Consider the following 10345-nt stretch of genomic DNA (forward strand, 5'->3'; position numbering starts at 1 on the left):
AAAATCAAGTGTGTTTCTGGGTGAAAGAACGCAAAATAGAAAAAAAAAAAAAAAATGGCGGGAAAAGGTTCAAATTTTAAGTCCATCTAACTCCCTTTATTATTAAGCTATACATTTCAAACTCGGACTGAAAATTGGCCTCTATGAGCATAGCCACCCTACAAAGGAAAATTTTTATAGACGTATTAGGGGGGCTGCAAACGCCCCTTTAGTCTTTTCTTTAGCTCACCGGGAAAGGGTACTTGAAGCAATGTAGTAGCCCGAGCTTCGTGAAAACGTGGTTCAACGGCTAAGGATGCGTGATAGTGACTTCTGCCGTAAGCGATGGGGTGCGGGTTCGATCCCCAGCAGAGGTTAATTTTAAATTTTTAATATTTTTTTCTTCTGTTTTTTTTTACTATATATTATTTATTTAATGTTTTTTTCGATATATTAAAGAATTCTTTACATAAAAATAATTTTTTTTATTTGGGAAATTTCAAATAATGCTTACAAACTCGAAAAATCCTGGAAAATTAGTTTTTTTATATTATAATATTTTTTTATTCCTTTTACAATATTTTCACGATAGTTTAGCATTCGAAATGTGTTCTATGCTTAAAATCAAGTGTCTTTCAAGGTGAAAGAAAACATAACAGAATAAAAAATAAAATAAAATTTCGGGAAAAAGGTTTAAATTTTAAGTCCATAATTAAACATAGATGCAAAAAGAAGTAAAAGTATGTTTGGAAACCATTACATATATACAGGAAAGACTCTACAAAATAAAGAAGAAGAGTATAAAAAATATATTTTGAGACAGTGGCTTCTTAAATGTACACCTAATAGTAGTACAAATGTAAAACATTTTGCAAAAATTTTCACAAATTCAGCCTATTGAACAAATGAAAATTATTAAGGTTGCTGCACCATAAGAATATTCAATAGTTGTTCAGCATATTTTTACTTTATAACCAGTGTTGTATAGCCCACACTGTTCTGAGTTTATGACTATCAATATTCAACTCCATAGCCTTGTAAGTTTGATCCCAATTCAGAAGACAAGGGAACTCCTAGATCAAGAACCTAGATTTCGTGAAGGACTTTTGGCTGGAACTAACTTGCATTTGTTTTACATGGAGCGAAAAACCACAAAAACCCAGAAATGTGTTAAAATAAGTTTCCAAATATTGCCCAACTCACATATTATTGTTACTTATTATTGCTCTACGAATTGTGCAAAGATGCAACAGATATGAAGAACCACATTACAATTATCCACATAATTGCTGAATATCAGCATAATTATTATTTTGTATCAAAATATTTTCAATCATCAAATATACTTGTCTTAGAAGTTTTTTTTTTCGATGCAACTTAGTATATTTTTTTTTAAACCGTATTAAACTTTATGAATTTTTGATCCAGAATAAATGGCTACTTAAAAACTAGCAATGAACATGTATTCAAAAAGACCCATTTTTGGAATACATAGTTAATCTACAATTTATATAACTCAAAAATGTTGCATACAAAGAATATGTTAAATAATGTTCGAGCATCTACTTAATCAGATTCTGAAATTCAGAGATAATGTCAAAGAAGAGATATCCAGGAAATCTTTGTTGAAATAATTGATAAAGTGTAATCAAAATAAGGAAGAAAATTATTTATTTTTTTTAAATTGAGTTCTTTATTTTTGTTTTCAGTTTTGCAAGCTGTATGCATAATTTTAAAGATAACTGTACCTTTGATGTGTAACTTTAAAAATAATTCTGCATTTATACGGCATTAGTCATTGAATAATTTGTAGAACAAAAATTGTCTTCAGTTGCTTTATTTGTCCAAAGAGAATGTACAAAAACAGGAAAAAATTGGTCATATATACACTTTTGTTTGCTCAAAAAAGTTTTTCAAAGTAATTTCAGTTTTCTTTTTTTTTTTTTTTTACGAAAATATGAATGGGGAGCATTTTAATGCTTCATTAGTGGACAGTACCTTCATATTATAATTACTATTACTGATTTTAATCTTTATTTATAATTCTTCAATGAAATTTTTCATTACATGCTACCCACCAGAGAAGTGTGCTTAGTATGTATTTCATGTTTGTCAAAACATTTTCACAAATATTTAAATTATTGAGTTAAAAAATGTCCGCAAGTGTCACATAAATCAAAATCACTATTTTAAGCAAAGTAGCAATATTATTTCTTTTGGTTTAAATATAAAAATAAAACTTTTATACATTCTAAAGATCTAATCCATGCAAAGTATAGTAGAATTTGTTATGCAACTATAGAAAAATGTCGACATAACTATTTTAAGAAAAAAAATTGAGAAAATGTGAAATTTATTCAATCAATTTCAATACAAGTTGAATCACAACTTTTTTCATGCATATTCATTAGGGAACAAAGTAGTCTTTTTGAATTTTTTTGTTTCATTTCACGCATTAATTAAAATGTGATTCAATTAATTAAGCAAATAAGTTTTAAATGCTCTTTTTTTTATTTGTAAGCATTTTTAAAGCTTGAACTTTCAAAAAGTTTTCAAATACTTACAATTTTAAAATTTAATTCAATCGAAAATATTTCAAAGAATAAAATAAAATAAAAAATATTCAAAAACATTAAGTTACTCAATAAATAAGAAAATAAAATAATTGAATCACCTTTCCATTTGATTGGGACTTCTATAGATTATTTTTATTTTTTTTACAGACAAATGAATTTCTTTAACTGCCATTTTTATAAAAAGTTAAGATTCTTAATTTCAGAGCAAATTTATATTTATGTTCCAAGAATTAATAATATCTATTTATTGAAAAAGAAATCTAACATGAAAAGAAGAGATCATTCTTTTTTCATCACAATTCGAATTTAACATATTGAGCAGATTACAACCATATTATGCAAACAAAACTATTGATAGCGAACAAAATAATTAAATTTTTAACAGAATATTAACTAATATTCTGTGAAGTTCACTTACAATAATAAATACCAAAATGACTTAACATGCAGCTAAATATTTTCAGCACAAGAATAATGAAACTTTCTTTACATACAAAATTTGACATTTCATTAAAAAAATGGATGTAAGAAATTTACATTGTTAGTGTACATAAAAAAGGATTAGTTAAAAAAAACTACATGGGATTGTGTTAGAAGGGAAAGAAAGGAATACCTTACGTGATATAGTTGAGTATTAGTTGAGATATAAATAAGATGAGGATCAAGGAAAGAAGCCAACCATGATACACAGTATTCATATAAACCTATAAAAAGTAAACAACCCATGCAAATAGAATGGAAAATTAACATAAATTATACGATACAATAACTACGACAAACTATTACTTGAAATATGTCCATGAAAAACTTTTAAAATTTAAAAGTATTTTTTTTTCATTGACCCAATTCTGAGTTTATGACAGTTAATGTTCAACTCTACAGCCTTATAATTCTGAAGACGGAGTTCCAAGAAGACAAGGAAGCTCTTGGATCAAGCATTTGGGCAAATTAGCCTTCTGGCAGGACTTTTTGAGGGAACTAGCTCGCATTTGCATTACATGGTGAAGAAAACCACAAAAACCTCCCATGGTTAGCCCAATGGCAAGGGGATTCTATCCCATAATCTGCCTACCACTGAGGATATTTTATATCAGCACTGTAGTCAGTGTGAGAAAAGAGCAGAATTCATATCAACCAGCCACTGCCAGGATTTGAACCAGGGTCTCCTCATTGGGAGAGGAACACTATCCCGAAGGCTATAATAAAGGTATTGTATATTACCAATAATTGAAATAAGAGTTCCAGTCCCTTTCCCTATAGTAACAACAATAAACAGGACATTTTCCCATCAAACATAGCCTTATGATATTCAGACAATTTAAAATTATTAATAGTACTTATGATTTTTCTATCATTCAGAATGATTTATACCTCTGACTTTTCTGACATTTAGAATGATTTATTAATCTACTTATCTTTTATCTTGACACTTAATATATATTATTTACAAGTTTTTTATGAAAAGATTAATAGAAATGAGTAGCTCAGATGTTCTACTCTGACAGCTAAAGACAATTTTTCCTTATAAAGCATGAGGAAGTGAGATGACCAGCCACAATTTTAAGTTTGTTGACTGTTAAAAATATTAATATACTGGAGATTGAAACAAAAATGTGTAGTTTTTGTATCTGTGCAATTCAAATGAAAATGGTGTTATAGTAGTTAGCCTGTTGGGCTAACAAATATGTTTATCTGGCTAATAAATATGCCTTTTATTTTTCAGAGTAACTAGTCAGAAACTAATCAAGTTTGTTGATAAAGAATAATTGAACATTGGGTTAGACACTCAGTCTTACCTTTCACTAGTAACTGACTCAACAAGCTAAAAAAGTATACAGAAATGGTGATGGGCACACGATAATGAACATCATTTGCTCTTACTTTAATGTATACAAGGATAAGATTCAATAAATAAGACTTAATAAGATATAATGAATAATATATTTTTCTTTTATGATAAAGCATCAATAAAGCATTTTTTACTGTATCATTCAGTTATTTCATAAAATCCACATTTTTTTAAAAAAATTAATCTGCATTATTTCATAGTGAAAAATAAACATACTTTAAGTTTTATGTAAAAAAAAAGTATTTGAATATTTTTATTTGAAAGCCTATTTAATTCCTTTTATATAAATCATGATTTGTATATTGCAGTATTTAAAACAATACAAGTTTCTTTCCTAGATAATTGGTAATGTTCATCAATTATCAAAATCAACAACACCCATACTTTAGTTTGTATCTAAGTAATGCTTTTAACTTAATGTAGTTTATGAAGTATTCGTCATTTGGTTCCCCTAAATGAACAATTCATAAAGGCACGTGAATAAAAGCTTTAAAGAGAGAATGTAAGCCATCATCTGAGATAATTTAAAACTATCTCCCACCTCCCAAAACATTTAGGAATTTTCCCTCTTAAGGGGTTAGGATTCTGAAAAATAATATAACTTTCAGGAGTTGCAATATTAATTGATTATTCCTCGGTCAATAAAAAATCAACTTGTCTTAAAAATTTAAAAACAAAATATAACAAATTATAGATGCTTACATTGTATGTGTAATTTTTAAATTAATAAAAATTAGCATTTTTTGCACACATAGTCTTTTCTACCTAAATTAAACTAAAGATTAAAATTAAATTATATAAAATTAAATTTTATTAAAATTAGATTATAATAAGTTGCATATGTTATAAAAAAAGTTCTTTTTTTAAGTTACACACAATAAAATAAAAAATTATCGTAACTAGTATGATGAACAATTATAAATTGTTCATACACCTGTTATGCAGTTTCTTAATAAATTTTAGAAGGTCGGGGGACCGAATATTGACTATTTGGTAGCTGCCAGTTGTGCATTCATATCTAAGATCAGTCCTTTGCTTAGTTATGAGGAAAATATCCCAATAGTGTTAAGTTTGCAAACTCTACATAACAGTTACAAAGAAATGTCTCAATGTTGTGCGTTTTATGTTTACTAGTTTTGCGGATAGTATGTTAATGATTATAAAAGAAGCCCATTTTGTTCAAAATTAAAAAAAAATTCTTATTGTTTTAGTAACATTCAAGTCGTTACTTTAAAGGGTCATTAATAATAATCAAAATGCATTTGACAACGTAACATGTGAAAACAGCTATTCAAAACTTAGCTTAAATAATTAGGTAAGCAATGGTAAACTTACAAAAAATGCTAACAATGTTGCTCCTGGTGAATTCCACCGTAGCAATGATACGAAGCTATCAGCAAGAGAAGAGACAGGTTTTGTAGCATTGGCTAAAAAAGAATTTCTATGTAACACAACAACATAAACGGAAAATTTATTCTAAACCATATGCAAATTATAGTAAGAAATCATACTAACTACTTTAATGGTACTTTTTCATTTAATTTTCAAATGTATTGCAAATTAAATTATTTTAATTGCATAACTAACCAAAAATTTCTGATTTGACTATTAACTTTCTGAAAATTAGTCCCAGCTTATCGCAAAATTTTAAATGCAGACTCTCTTGTATAAAAAAAAAAAACCTGTTTTCCCCACCTTATTTAAGAGCAAAGAAAATTTAGTATAACTTTTACCCAAAGACTCTATGTTTGGATATTTAACATGACACAAGATAAAAGTTTAGGTTACCACGAGAGTAGAATTATTTAGAAAGTGACAAAATAAGCCAAACCTTTTGACTTTTCAGTTGCAGCATTTAGCAAATTTTATTCTTAAAAAAATTCCAAATATATAATAATCATGAGAATCTAGTTATATCACATCAAACAAGTTGATGTATCTGAGCATATTGCTCGAGATATATTTTAGATGAAGCAGGGTATATGTCGGGGAATGCAATCCTGGCACCACAGGATCACAAACCAATGTCTGCAGAATTATCACTTCAACCCCACAGGAAAACTAATTTTTCTCCTTTAAAATACTTGATATATTTTATTGATGCTTGAATCAAACAATTCTCAACATTGATGCAAAATTGGCAAGGGCAAATTGGCATTGAACAGCTGCCCCAATTTTAAGTTTATGACTTCAAATGTTCCACTCTGTAACCTTGCTATTTTGAACACATTCCAGAAGGTAAGGAAAATCCTGAATCAAGTTTTGGGAGAAATTTACTTTCAAGGAGGACTTTTTGATAGAACTAACCCGCACTTGAGAAAGGAAAAACACGAAACCCTGCATGGTTAGCCTGGCAGCAAGGGAACTGTAACACATGATCCATCTACCATTGAGGATATTTTATGTCAACACTGTGGTCAGTGCAAGCCAAGTGAAGAATTCGTATCGACAAGCCATCGCTGGGATTCAAACCCAGGTCACCTTATTGAGAGGTCAATATATAACCGTCATTTAACAGCCGACAAAATTTTGGGTTTACGAGTGCTAATATTCCACTCCGTAGCCGTGTAATTTTGAACCAATCCAGAAGACAAGGAAACTCCTGGATCAGTACCCCCAGAGTTATGATTTGCTATGGGAACATGGATGACTTTGTGCCTAGACAGATTTAATGTGCACCAGTCACCATTTAGTACACGGGGAGTCTTCGGCTCGAACCCACCCCCTCTTGGACATGGGCCCAGTGCCCTGCCAACCAGGCTTTAGAGTGGCAAGATGGAAAAAATGTGATTTAGCACTCTTTTGCCTCAAGCCTTTCATTTACTTGGTATCAAAAAAGTAAAAGAAATTATACTTGCTAAATCGCACTAAGTTGTCCTTAAGCCTAAAAAATATTAATTTTTTTAAAAAAAAAAGACTTACTAATACAGAAAAAACTAAGTTTATTAATAGAACATTGTAAAAGTTTTAAGAAGAAGAATTAAGTTAAAATATGCATGAAAATAAAAACTTTTAAAATAGAAAAAAATTGAAATCGAAGACTTGTAATTCATAAAAGTTAATACCAAATGTGTCATAAAAGTTAATACCAAAATTGACAAAGTTTATATCGAATAATAATTTTACTAAACACATATAATTTTTTACCAACCAGTTTTAGCACATCATAACTAATAGATAATATGAAATGATTGTGATTTAGTCTTTTTAGATGTTATAGGATGACCCGGAGGACTATGCCGGAGGTAGCTTGCTACTGGTAGGGTCTCCCAAGCCGGACAGGCCGAAGGGTAGGTGCCAGACTAAAAAGAACACCACCAGGAGCCAAGACAGTCTTCTACCTCACGGTGCTCCGGTCTTTGGACAACAGAAGCTGCATACCCCCTCCCATGAATCAAAAAGACCAGGACTCTCTCTATCTCTCTCTGGTGACAGGCAAACCAACACCTGCCTATCCCGACTGGCCTGTGGACACCTGAAAAGTCTCCCATTTTCTGCAAATCAAAAGATCTTTCCTCTTTGCCCTAAATGCCAACAAAACCAGGCATCACCTGAGCACATCTTGATCTGTTTAGGGCTGGACTGGAACGATATTCATTCCTCTCCCATTCTGGTTTCGGATTTTCTCAATGTCAATGGATTCATTGATCTGGTCTGACCCCGTCAGACCAGATGGGAATTAGCAACCACAACAGATGTTATAGGGAACAGGTATTAGATACTTTAGAGCTAATTTAAAGTTTCCTGGTTGTTACACCCCTTAAGAGACAATTATAAAAGCACAACAGAGAGAAACCATACAATCCTACAGATATTATTGGTCTTGCTGACAAATTAATTTTCTGTTTGAGGATTGCCTGTGATTGAGAATGTGCTTCTCAATCCCGTACAGCAAAATGAAACACATCAAAGTGGATGCAAGGAAGAAACAAGAACATTGCACTTTTTCTTTTTAAATGTACTTAAAATTTTTAAGAGATGAAGTTGCTTTTGAAATTAATAATTATTATTTAAGACATTCTAAAAATGGAAGATATTGCAATTAAAAAATAATTGCAATTGCATCTGAAGAGAAAAAAGAAATTCCCTACAAATAACTGAAAATCTTACTTTGTAGTGTTGTACTCAATTGCATCTGAGGAAAAAACAGAAATTCCCTACAAATGACTGAAAATTTTACTTTGCAATGTAGCAATTTTTTATTAAAACAAGATTTTGCACTTCTACATAACTAGTTAGCATTGTGATTAAGTAGAAGGAAATATACTTAGGAAATTTTAATATAAGGAAATTTTAATAGAATTGCAAACTGCAGAAGAAATAAAATAAATGATGAAGTACATTTTTTTCTCTTTAAGTATAAACCTTGGCTGATGAATACAAAACTTTGTGCACCAAGAAAATGTTCCCCAGGTTCCACTGAGAAAAATACTACTAATGAATCCTAAGAGAAAAAAAGGAACACCCTAACCGTATCAATATCAAAATTATTATCTTAATGGTGCATTTTAAAATATTATAAGTTTCTTATGCATAAAATATTTTTCTCTATGCCGATAAAATTTCTTGAATAACTAAAATGAATATACAACTGTTATAAATAGAAGGCAATAAAGAAATAGCGCTCACTTGCAAACTGTCAAAGGATCTCCTTCAGAATCATCTTCTGCGCTATCATCATCAACGACAACAGGCTCAGAAAAGTCTTCAACTAATTCAGAAAATTGAGAAGTCATCCAGTCACAAAAACGACCATATAGACCTCGCTGTCCTTCAACCGAAGGAAAAGGAACAGCTTCAGCTTGCACTGGTGTGAGCACAGTGGCAACTAATAATAGTTTAAAAATCAAATACAGTTTAAGTAAAATAACTTTTCAACTGAAACTATAAAAAGCGTAAGATACTTAAAACAAAATGATAGATTTGTAATTAAATGATAGCCTTGAGCAATTCGAAAATTCACATATAAAAATTTGTAAAGATAAAATATGTTTCTATTAATTTAACAAACTAATGGTGAATGTCAATGCAATATAAATGTTTTTAAACATAAAATAAGTTTTAAACAAAAGAAAATGGAGGAAGCTAAAATATTTCAAACGAAGTGTCATTTAAACTATGTGCTCAGAAAAAAATTTCTTCCAGCTTAATTTTTCTTCTTTTTTCGATATTCTTTAAAAATTTCCAGGTTTTTATAAAATTATATCAAATAAATTGTACTGAATTTAAAAATTCATTAAAACATGATATTGCCTACTCATTTGATAGTATTTAAGCAGTTGATAGCTTAAGAATTGCTGGATTCAATAGAACATTTCATTGTAAAAAATTCAACAAATATCAAATGAAATTATGTACAGGGTATCTGCTACGTTTCAGATTTTCAAATCCATGGCTTTTCCTGACTTTATCAGGTCTAATTCCAAGAACTCTTCATGAGTTAACAAAGCTATACAAAAACAACACAAACCAAATTTTAAAAAAACATTATAACAACATTAATTGAAATGAAAGGTATAACCAAAACTGTTATACTCTGCATCTTCATATTTATAGATTTTAAATTTAAAAAACAGAGTAAAGAAAGAGTTGAAGCAATAAAATAGCAGAAAAAAATATGAAAACAAATAAAAATGTTTCCCTTTTTTTCTGCAGAATTCTATTCTAAAGATACTTTTCTTGTTCATCGGAAAGGAAAGAAATACTCCTGATTCTTCAGTTCTCATTTCAGAATTTAAAAAAATGACTGGCATGCTTCAGCTAGAATTTTAAATTGATAAAATAAAAATAAAAAATAATAAAAATTCTGAAATCACAGAAGTTAAAAAGATAACTCGCTCTAGAAACAATGTTTTTACTTTCATTCTTTTAAAGAACACCATAATTTTTAAAGAACATGATAAAAACAGTTCATATTTTTATAAAACATGACTATGAGTGG

General features: G+C 29.6%; 1 long non-coding RNA gene across 1 annotated transcript; it reads right to left on the reverse strand.

Moving 5' to 3' along the window:
• Positions 1–2887: 2887 nt before the first annotated feature.
• On the reverse strand, positions 2888–10245 carry LOC122272836 (uncharacterized). Its single transcript, XR_011638421.1, has 3 exons — positions 9034–10245; positions 5740–5831; positions 2888–3259 (listed from the first exon to the last, which is right to left on the reverse strand). It is a non-coding gene; the product is annotated as an uncharacterized lncRNA (long non-coding RNA).
• Between the last annotated feature and the right edge of the window lie 100 nt (positions 10246–10345).

Source organism: Parasteatoda tepidariorum, unplaced genomic scaffold (genome assembly GCF_043381705.1).
Source record: "Parasteatoda tepidariorum isolate YZ-2023 unplaced genomic scaffold, CAS_Ptep_4.0 HiC_scaffold_1182, whole genome shotgun sequence".
In the NCBI taxonomy this organism is placed as follows: domain Eukaryota; kingdom Metazoa; phylum Arthropoda; class Arachnida; order Araneae; family Theridiidae; genus Parasteatoda; species Parasteatoda tepidariorum.